Genomic DNA, 11,338 nt, shown 5'->3' on the forward strand with positions numbered 1-11,338 from the left:
ATGCCACGTTTACACGTGTATGGATTTACTGCTGACAATACTTATTATCGCGGCCATAACGGGTATTGTCGTGGAAGTTGCAAGATTGCATGCATGGATTAAAAAAGTTTAGCAACTTCTGAATTTTCACGCGGTAGTTGCAACTTGCATAATAGTGGCAAACCTGCCAGAAAAAAATACGAACTATCAGAGCATTTTGACGTTTACCAATATTCATAACCAGTCAAATAGCACCATACAATGACATTGCGTCTCGCTTATGCTTGAAGAATGAGATTGGCAACAGTCAGAACTTTTGTGCGTAAAGTTATCGTGATAGTTTAATTTACACACTATTGGTGCCAGTAAATTCATGCACGTGTTCAGGCGAGCTAATATTAAGGATTCATGGTACTTATTCAGGCACACGCAAAAGGGGGTTTGTCTTCAGTGGGTCTATTCTATACTTATCTAACACTAAATTGATAAATAGTATCAAACTTAGGGTAGGTTTGTATCAAAATATTAGCACTTATTGTAACAATTACACGAAGCCGGTTTTTATTGTTGCAATAAGTGCGATATTTTAACAGCAGCAAGATAGGTGCTGTTAAAATATAGCACTTATTGCAACAATAAAAACCGGCTTCGTGTAATTGTTACAATAAGTGCTAATATTTTGATACAAACCTACCCTAAGTTTGATAATATTTTTCACTTTATCACTTTAGCGGTCGATAAGCATAGAATAGACCCACAGGTCCAGTTAACATAAATAACTATACATACCTACTAGTGTAATGATTTGAATTAATTGTATGACTTGTTTACTTTATTTTAGGGAGTTATTCGAATTCAAATCTGACAATAAAATTTCTGCCGGATATGTGAATTATTTTGAATAGATAACAGGACAATCCTATCAGTAGATACTTATTCTGAATAAATATTTGATGTTACACAGGATGCACACACGTGCTATTAAAAGAATTTCCATAGTAGGCAGGGTATCATTAAGTGCAAGAACGTAGTGGTCGCGCGGGGACGGCGCGGCGGCGTCTTGCGAAACTCAAACTTATAACCGTGTGTAAAATGTGCGTAGACAGTGTATATTTTGAGGCATAATACACACGGTTATACGTTTGAGTTTCGCAAGACGCCGCCGCGCCGCGCCCGCCAAATTACTACGGCCGAGCACTAACTGATACTATTGGGCGCAGGAGTTCAGTCAGGGGAAAAATTCAAAAATATTAAATAAAAACAACTAAAAACATGAAAATGCTGTTATAGAAATGAAAATGTTTATTTCAAAGAATGAACGCAGTACTTAAGTAAACAAATTACAAATTTTATGTCTTTGTGGTTCTATTTCATAAGTTCAGTTTAAAGCACTCATATTGTGTCCGAAGCTTTGTCCATCCCTACAGTGACAGCTAAAAATATTGGGCCCCATATTCCAAAATATTACAAAGCATATTCTAGGCACCTATGTAAGTTTTTTCTTACATAATAATATATTATAATATATACCATAATGGAATTGTATACGTATTATATCTTCTTGGTTATAAGTAATTGAGAAAAAAATGTTGGTTCACTCAACGAAAGTAAAATTTCTCCTTCCTCATTTTCATGTCTGGTATTCGGTTTGAGATAAAAATTCTTCTGATATCGACTCAACAAACTACTACGACGAACTCTGGCCAACAGAGTAGAACTTTGGAGGACAGGGATGGAAGACACTTTAACGAAGATTTACAACCTCGTTCGTGCCTGCGCTGCACTGGCTGATTTGTGTGCGCCTGCCACTATTCGAGTGCAACAGAATTATTTAAATTTCAATTTTATTTTGAGTAGCAATCATAAATACTTACTTAATAAATATATAATTAGAACTCATTTGTCTGCATAAGTCTATGTTTATGTTGTCTGGCTTCTCTGCTAGAGCACTGAATAGGGGAAGTGAGAGAGCAATTTTAACTCTGACCTCTCTCATACTTCTCTTCTCTTCGTTTGCCATTGTGATTGCGATTGCCATGCCGACCAGTGTTGCCAACCGTACTATAATTATAGTATTTGTACTATAAATTTCGTCTGCGTACTATGTACGATATAAAACAGGTATAGTACGCCCAAAATACTATAATTTTGAGAAATAGGAAAAAAAGTTAAACAAAGAAAAACAACGCCAAAATAATCCGTTAGAAGCAAAAAAAACCATCTGTCTAAAAAAAGGCGACGGCGATTTCCAAACTAGGAGGCGGGGAGTGTTGCAAAGGGAGACAATTAATGTAGCCACAGGTTTGCAGTTTGCAAATGCATAGTTTATAAAACGGCCGCTAGTTATAAACTACAAAAAAAAACAGTCCTCTAAAAGGTTGTTTGCAAACCTTTCTGCAAATATGGAGACTAATTTTATAATCCCTCACTTCTATACTATTGTGAAGCGCAATGGCTATCTCGTAAAAAATGGAATAAAAGTGTCAAATTAATCATAATGTTGAAATTTGAGGCAATATTGGTTGAAAATTTTTAAAAAAATAAGTGAATAAATCAATCCAAGGACCACTAATGCATTCACTGACTTAAAACGACAAACTGAAGGCATTCATAAAAAAATTGGAGCTTAGGAAATCAAAATGACAAAAAAAAGTTCGCCTTATCTCTACTTTTAAATGATTTTTACGCCAGATATATTGAAGCAAACAACAATCTATCTACTGAGTTCTTGGTTAGTTTGCTAATATACTTTTCACATTATTTTATTAATAGCAAAAAAAAGTTGCCTGCGGGGGGCGATGCTTTGTTTCGGAGGTACTAATTTTTTTAAATATATGGTTGAAAAATTCTGACCCGGAGGGTCTGTTTCAGGATGTGGGGTCCTTGATAGAATATTTGTCAATGAACGAAGATTAATTTGGATTGACTACTATTGAAATTGATTGTGCTAATAAACAAGCACATTCGTCAAAGATTAATGTTATATACGTAGTAAAATCTTGTATATTTTTTTTCATTTTTGTATTCGTAAGTAGTGATACGGAGAAGAATGGAGATGGAGGGACTCACATGTATGTCGGTGGTAGAACCTTCTTCAGTATTATTTCAGTTAGAGGGTGTGTGTGACGTCGTTACTGACAGGGTAAATTATAACATAGAGACTTTGATTTGACAGATTCTCCCGTACGGGGACATTTAATTTCACTTAATTATACAGACATCGATTACATTACAAAAGGATAAACGTTCTTCAATAGGTTGCCGAGAGCTTTCACTTGACACGGCGCCGACATTTCAAGGGCGGTTTAGTTTCGTCACATTTCACGATATTCGCTCGTTGTTTCACTGGAGAACTTTTGTTTATTACGATATTTGCGTGGCAGGGGTTATACGAATATTTATTAACGTGGGAATAATCGAAAAGAAAGGATTCACTAATTTATAATACGAAACAAGCGCGACTTTATAGTTTACATCGTAAAGAATCCGGGCCACACCAAGGGTGCAGCCCTAGATACCAGCTTTCACTTTGGCGGGAGAATCGGTACTGTCCTACAATTATATAAAATCACAGATTTAAGGGATCGATGCACTTTTTCGCTCGGAAGGCGCGGTAGGCGAGGGGTGCGGGCGGGTTTGAACTGACCATATTTCAAAAAGGCATCTTTTAATTTTGGCGGGATTTATTCTGCTCAGGAGAGGGGCAGAGGGGTGCGGGTTATTCGAGAAAATTTTAACTCTGCCTGGGCGGCGGTCAGTATTCAAGGTCGCCTGAAATTTCTTAGAAAACGATCAGGTACTCGGCCCTGTTTTCGCCTGTCGAAATGCGTTGCAATGATGTTATTTCGTAAATCAGGGGAGGTGAACCCTAATTCAGGGGCGTTTGATTAGGTTGTGGATTTGTGATTTGAAACTGCGGACCAGGGGTTTTTTCTTCTGGTAACAGTAGGTACATTGTTGATTATTTAAAAAGGTGTCTGTATTATTTAATGAAATACGGGGGGGGGGGAGGCGACTAAATTCGATATTTTTTTTAAGTGGGCGTAGTAACATAAAGTTTGGAAACCACTGACTTAACATTTGAATTTTGTCTAAAAAAACGAGACGTTAATTATCCTTCATGGATATTTTGTCTAAAAAAAACAAGACGTTAATTATCCCACGTTTAATTTTTTGAAAATTCAGAAAATTATTGGTCACTCAACGCGTACTATATTTTTTGCCGAAATACTACAATTTTGAGGGCACTGTACTATAATTCCACTTTCAAAATATGGCAACACTGATGCCGACCGATCGAATCGAATCAGAACCGCAATTTATTCCGTAATAATTTGTCTGTTTTATTTTGTCTCTATTACTATCCAAACTGCTGATGTATCACCCAGAAGACATATCTTCATCGGAGACTGCGTGACAATATACGGATTAAAATTAATTAAAAGAAGCGGCATTTAGAATAAAATCATTTTTCGGTTCTACATACCTTTGTGAATCATTTTTTTCTAACATAAATTTAATAAAATCAAACTATAGACCTCGACTTACCGATGAGCATCTTTACATTCCTCCTAATTATGAGGCACTGGCCAATGAAATGCAATGCCAAAGATCACACTGACTTTGAGATTGATATTATAATTTTTATATAACATACTTTGTATGTAATGAGGCAACCAGTGGCGCACCCAGGATTTATTATTGGGGGGGGGGGGGGGCGAAGGAGGAGAATGGAAAATAGTTCGTTTATCGGTATTTTGTCTATTGCACTCGATGTACCTACATCATGGCCCCCACATCATGAAACGGGCCCTCAGGCTAGGGCAGTGGTCGGCAAACTGCGGCTCTTTGGCCCCTTGAGTGCGGCTCTGCCACAGATGCTCTCTGCCATATTTGACATGGCTACAAAGAAGAAGCAAAGAAAATGGAAGAGGATAACCATAAATGTAATGTTGAATAGACCGAGACTTTATTCAGCGTTTATTCAAAACTTAAATGGCTTACCGACCTTTATTTATGTGTCGGGAAAAATTAGCGCATTCAAATTTAGAGAGATACTACAACTAAAAACTCGTAATTTTGCGCTAAATATTCTGTCGATGATGCAAGGAAGAAAGCAGCTGAGGAGAAGAGTCAAGAAAAATAAAGTTCTGTATTTAATTAGGTACTAAATAAAATCTTTCAACAATGTTAATATTGCAAGTTTTGTGGTTAGTAAAAAGATTTCCAAGAGAGGAAATCAGTAGTAAATTGAGAAATCGATTTATTGATGAGAACCTGGAATCGTGCTTAAAATTAAATCAACAACATACGAACCTGACTTACCCAAACTTTACAAGGAGATGCAAGGCCATTATTCACATTGAGTTTGTCAGTCATTGTCATGATTCAATTTTATGGATACCTGACTTACAATTTAATTTTTATTAATAAATAAGATCATTATTACGTATGATATTCAGTTTTATTCAGTGTACCTACCTATAATTTAAATAGGACTTAAAACTTTAACTAAAGTTTATTAAGTAAATTAGCAGTGTACCTACTTACTACCTACCAGTGGCGCACCCAGGATTTAATATTGGGGGGGGGCAAGGAGGAGAATGTAAATTAGTCCCATAGACTCTTTTCTTCTTCACAGCTTAATTTCTCGTTTATCGGTCTTTGGTCTATTGCACTTGGTGTACCTATACCATGGTCCCCACATCCTAAAACGCTCAGGCTAGGATATTTGGCGGGCCCCCTACCCACCGCTAAGATTAAATGCATTGTGAAACACTACATTAACGTTTTTCAAATTGTGTTTTAGTTCAAATTAAGGGTACTTATAAAGTGAATTATTGGCGACTTTTAATACATCTACTTTAATAATGGAGCTGTCGAGTATCGACACATAATAATCAAAAAATATATTACACAATTATATAAGTAATTGAAAATGTTCATGGCTATGAAGTGGAATAGCGCCGCAGGCGACTTTTTTACTATTAAAGCTAATTTATGATGTGTGTTTATCTTACTTATCTGGTCAACCCGACACGCCGGGCCCCCCACAGCCTGAGCCCCCAGGCTAGATGCCTGTCAGCCCTCCCAAGCCCTCCCCAGCCATGACCTACACCACTCCGGAATTCGGGTGGACACCGAGAATTTTTTGACAGTTCCCTTAGGTATTGGGTTTCTAAAAAAACCTGACATTAGTGTTTCGAAATTTTTGTGTTAAAAATTAAAATCTAAGAATTTTTTCTAAAAATTGTGCTGGAGAATTATTACAAATCATTTTTTTGCCGTGTTTTTATTTGTCTAAGCCCAAAGGTATAGTTTATTGGCTTTCAATGTCAATGTTTAAAATCATTCTGATAATTTTCATGTTTGTGGGGTGCCAGGGCTCCTTGCCTCCCCCCCTGGGTGCGCCACTGGTGTACACCGCTCCGGAATTCGGGTGGACACCGAGAATTTTTTGACATTTCCATTAGAGATTGAGTTTCTAGAGAAACCCGACATTGGTGTTTCGAAATTTTTGTGTTAGAAATTAAAATCTAAGAAATTTTTCTAAAGAGGGTGCTGGAGAATTTCAAATCATTTTTTTGCCGTGTTATTATTTGTCTAATCTATTGGCTTTCAATGTTTTGGGGGGGGGGGGGGGGGCAAGGCCCCTTGGCCCACCCCTGGGTGCGCCACTGCTACCTACGCATATAATTTAAGAAATTTGGCTCTCAAAAAAAATCTCAATCGTTGTACTGTTGATATTTGGCTCTATTGACTAATGAGTTTGCCGACTGGGCTAGGGTATTTGACGGGCCCCCTCTATCCACCGCTTAGATTAAAGGCAGTGTGAAACACTACATTAACGTTTTTCAAATTGTGTTTTAGTTCAAATTGAGGGTACTTATACAGTGAATTATTGGCGATTTTCAATACATCTACTTTAATAATGAAGCTGTCGAGTATCGACACATAATACTCTGAAAATATATTGGACAATTATATAATTTAAAATGTTCATAGTCATGAAGTGTAATAGCGCCGCAGGCGACTTTTTTTACTATTAAAGATAATTTATGATGTGTGTTTATCTCACTTATCTGGTCAACCCGACACGCCGGCGCCCCACAGCCCGGGCCCCCAGGCTAGAGCCCTGTCAACCCTCCCCAGCCATCACCTATACCACTCCAGAATTCGGGTGGACACCGAGAATTTCATTAGGGAACGGATTTCTAAAAAAAACAGTGTTTCGAAATTTTTGTGTTAGAAATTAAAATCTAAGAAATTTTACTAAAAAGGGTGCTGGAGAATTACAAATCATTTTTTGCCGTGTTGTTTGTCTAAGACCAAGGTATAGTTTATTAGCTTTCGATTTCAATGTGTAAAATCATTCTGATGATTTTCATATTTTGGGGGGGGGGGGGGGGGCAAGGCCCCCTGGCCCCCCCCTGGGTGCGCCACTGGAGGCAACTATGATGTGTATTCATTTTACAGTATAATAATTTTTATATTTTAAAAATATTTTTTTGTTCGTGCTTTGAAAAAAAAGTGGTGCCCGCCGCCCTACCGATATTTTAAAATGTACTCTAGGGCAGTGCTCCGCAACCAGTGTGCCGCGGTACAATAGCCAAATTTTCGTACATGGATGGTAATATATTTGAGCACCTGCATGAACTTAATAAAACAATGCAAGGTCAGAATGAAAATATATTGACCTGCTCTGATAAATTAGAAGTCAAAAATAAAATGGAACTTTGGCAGAAGGAGTTAAGACAAGGATTTCTACAAATGTTCCAAAGGAACTACCAAACCACCATTGAAAACAAGCAATTAATTTTGGATCCGTCTCAAAAACATTTAACTTTGCTGCAAAACAAATTTCATCAGTACTTTCATACAATAAATGCGGCAGGATACGAAACCCTTTTGCCCATGATAGGATACGAAACCAATACCGAAAATTCTATAGAAGCGCTTTTTCTATAAATCCGAGAGGAATTTGTTGAATTGATAAATGACGGGACGCTAAAACTAAGGTTCGCAGATCTTCCTTTGGCTATTTTCTGGATTTCGGTTAATAAAAAATATCCTCGGATTTCCGACAAGGCTATCGCAGTTCAGCTCCCATTTTCGAGTCAAAAAAGTCGCCTGCGGCGCTATTTTCCAACGCTAGTAAGTATTCATATTTTATAACATATGATTGTAGGACACAATTTATTATTATTGTATCAATACTCGACAAATAATTATAACTAACCCGACAACTAACCATAATTATATTAATAGAATATAACCATACATCAATCGTTTAAATCGAAAAATCGCTAAAAATAAAATCAATACCAATAATTTTACCTCAAACACTAGTTTAGAGTATCACAGTGTCTTTAACCTTAGCGATAGGTAAGGGGGCCCGTCAAAGATCTTGGGCTGGGGTACCCCTTCAGGATGTGGCGTCCATGTTTTGGTGTATAAATTGTTTTACGTGTGGTAAAAGGTTGCGGAGCACTGCCCTAGAGCAGTGCTCCACAACCTTTTCTAACCCATAGCACACCAAAGGTCTTCCCAGAATTCCGTGGCACACCACACGTAAAACAATTTATACACCAAAACATGGACCCCACATCCTGAGGTCTTTGGCGAGACCCTCTACCTATTGCTAAGCCTAAAGACAGGGTGATACTCTAAAATAGCGTTTTTCGGCTAATAGAATTTTTGGCATTGGTTGCACAAGGATTTCGTCTCCAGTCGCATTGATTGTATGAAAGTACCTACTGATGAAATTTATTTTGCTCCAAAGTTAAATGTTTTTCAGACGGATCCAAAATTGATTGCTTGTTTTCAATGGTGGTCTGGTAGTTCCTATGGACCAGAAAGAATCAGAAGATCCTTGTCTTAACTTCTTCTGCCGATGTTCGAGTTTATTTTTGAATTCTTTTAATTTATCAGAGAACGTCAAGATATTTTCATTCTGACCTTGCATTGTTTTATTAAGTTCATGCAGGTGCTCAAATATATTACTAGCCATGTACGCAAATTTGGCTATTGCATCGCGGCACACCAGTGTGCCACGGCACACCGGTTGCGGAGAACTGCTCTAGGGTACAAAAAGGTTGGGAATTAAATTATAACCAATTACTCTGAGTCACTTGAAACCGGATGAAACATGAATTGCACATTGATCACTCTATCTGGTGATAGCAGGAATGGGTTGTCTGCGGGCTATTGATTTTTCCCCAACAACCAACCGTTTATCATAATCTGCCATCAAAAAAATTTCCTTTCACAATCGTATGTGAAACCTTAGTCTTAAGCTTTGCTGAGATGCCAATTAAATATTTTCCTTCAGAATCACATCCGAGAGATCTTTTTTTATCATTTCTGAAAAGTGTCTATTGGTAACTGGCTGGTGGAAGTGAAATCGTATCCGATTTTGACTTCATGTGTGATGTCTGCGATAAAGGAAAAGTTGTTGTAATTCTTTTTATCGCCTGAAAAAATAACAACCGAAGCATTTGTTTAATTATATACTATCCATTTACTTAGCTTCCGTTAGGTTTAACAAAAAATAATTGAAATGTCAATAAATCAACGTGAGACCAATTTCAATGTATAGGAATTCGGTGAAGGCGCTGAGAATATGTTTAAACATTTGATTCTTAAATTATCGCAAGGCGTAACCAATTTCAATGTACAGGAATTCGGTGAAGGCGCTGAGAATATGTTTAAACATTTGATTCTTAAATTATCGCAAGGTGTAAGCCAAAAATTATTTATTTTTGTTAAGGATTCTTTAAAATAGAAATATTGTTCATTTATTACGCTTTTATAGTAATAATGCCAACTATCAGAGAGTAAGGAACTCTCACGGATAAGGCCCAGTTATGAATGGATTAATTTGAATGCATTGATAATATTGAATGAGTCTATTGTAATATTACATGTTTGGGAGAATGGATTTAGAATGAATAAGTTGATTGATATGAATGGATTGATGGTATAGATCGGTATACAAACTGTTTGAAAGGATAGTGGGTAATTTTGATTGAATTCTAAAACATAACCCTTGATAATCTTGACTACAAATTTTGATTTGAAAGTTGGTGAAAATAATTTAGAAAAAGCAGCGCAAAAGGGAAGATTATTCGATTGACTTGTAACAATTATTATTGGAGATCATGTTGAATGTGTGCCACTTTGTAAAAATTTACTATCAGTCCTGGAAATAATCGAATCAATAAGAGTGAAAAGATACATGTTTGAAAACTCAAATTACGAGTTATGAGATCCCTCATCAATCTACAGAAAACCAGAAAATATTGAAGTTGGCTCTCATTAGCCAGAGGTTCACACTCAGCATCTTATGTTATAATAATATATTCAAAGACTATACTGTGTAGGACACAGAAAGGATGAATAATGTGCTTAATGTTGACAAAACTAGAGGCATGATGACTCCAGTGTGTTCACTTAGCATTCCAGGGCAAGGGAGAGATGGTGGAGAGCAATAATAAAATAAAACAATTATTGTTGTATATTATGTAACATAATGACAGCAATCAATAAATAATACATTAAAACGCACAATTATTGTACTGTGACACCTGTGTGAAAATTAAGAAAGCAATGGGGGCTTATTCCTCACGGGAACAGGATTGACCTGTCACTGTCATACAAATCTCGGCCTACGTAGGATTCCAGTACATTAGCGTTCATATACTCTTGCCAGGGATTGATTGCTCCCTAATGATAAATTATCCCCAAGTACAGAAAGAGCTTGCTAGATATCATTACCAAAAACAGTAGATGTAATTATTATTAAGGTAATTGCTTCGCCTACCATATTATTGTATGACAGTTTATAATAAAAAAAAAAATTATTATTTCTTCTCTATTACGCCCACAAGGGTTGAGCAGCTTACGCGTCGGCTTATGTCGTGGCTTCCAGATTTGAATCCTGGGTCTGGAAAATACACATATTATTTTTCAATTTATGTTTGGATTCAGAGTTTGTCGTAATAGTTTGGGCGAGTGGCTAACATCCATTTCTCGTAAAAATAAAAATCTGTTAATACAAACCTCCACTCCATTGAGGCCGATATGATCCTATTAGGATCGGACATGGTCAAAAGAAAAAATATTTTTGAATAATTCCTAGTTTCAATGTATTTTATATTTATTTTAAAAAACATTTATTTTTCTAAAATATAAAAATGTGTATAACTTGATATCCTTTTTATTCATTACATCAATTAATCAAAAAATAATTAAATAAATCTTGTGTTGGTGTAACCGTAACCTAACGACTTATTTCACTTATAATATTTGACTAAGTACTATTTTTTCAGTGTTTTAGTAGTGCTTGAGGTTAATTATT

The sequence above is a fragment of the Rhyacophila brunnea genome, unplaced genomic scaffold (assembly GCF_057557595.1).
Source record: "Rhyacophila brunnea isolate RB1 unplaced genomic scaffold, BYU_Rbru_1.0 scaffold_9, whole genome shotgun sequence".
Lineage (NCBI taxonomy): Eukaryota > Metazoa > Arthropoda > Insecta > Trichoptera > Rhyacophilidae > Rhyacophila > Rhyacophila brunnea.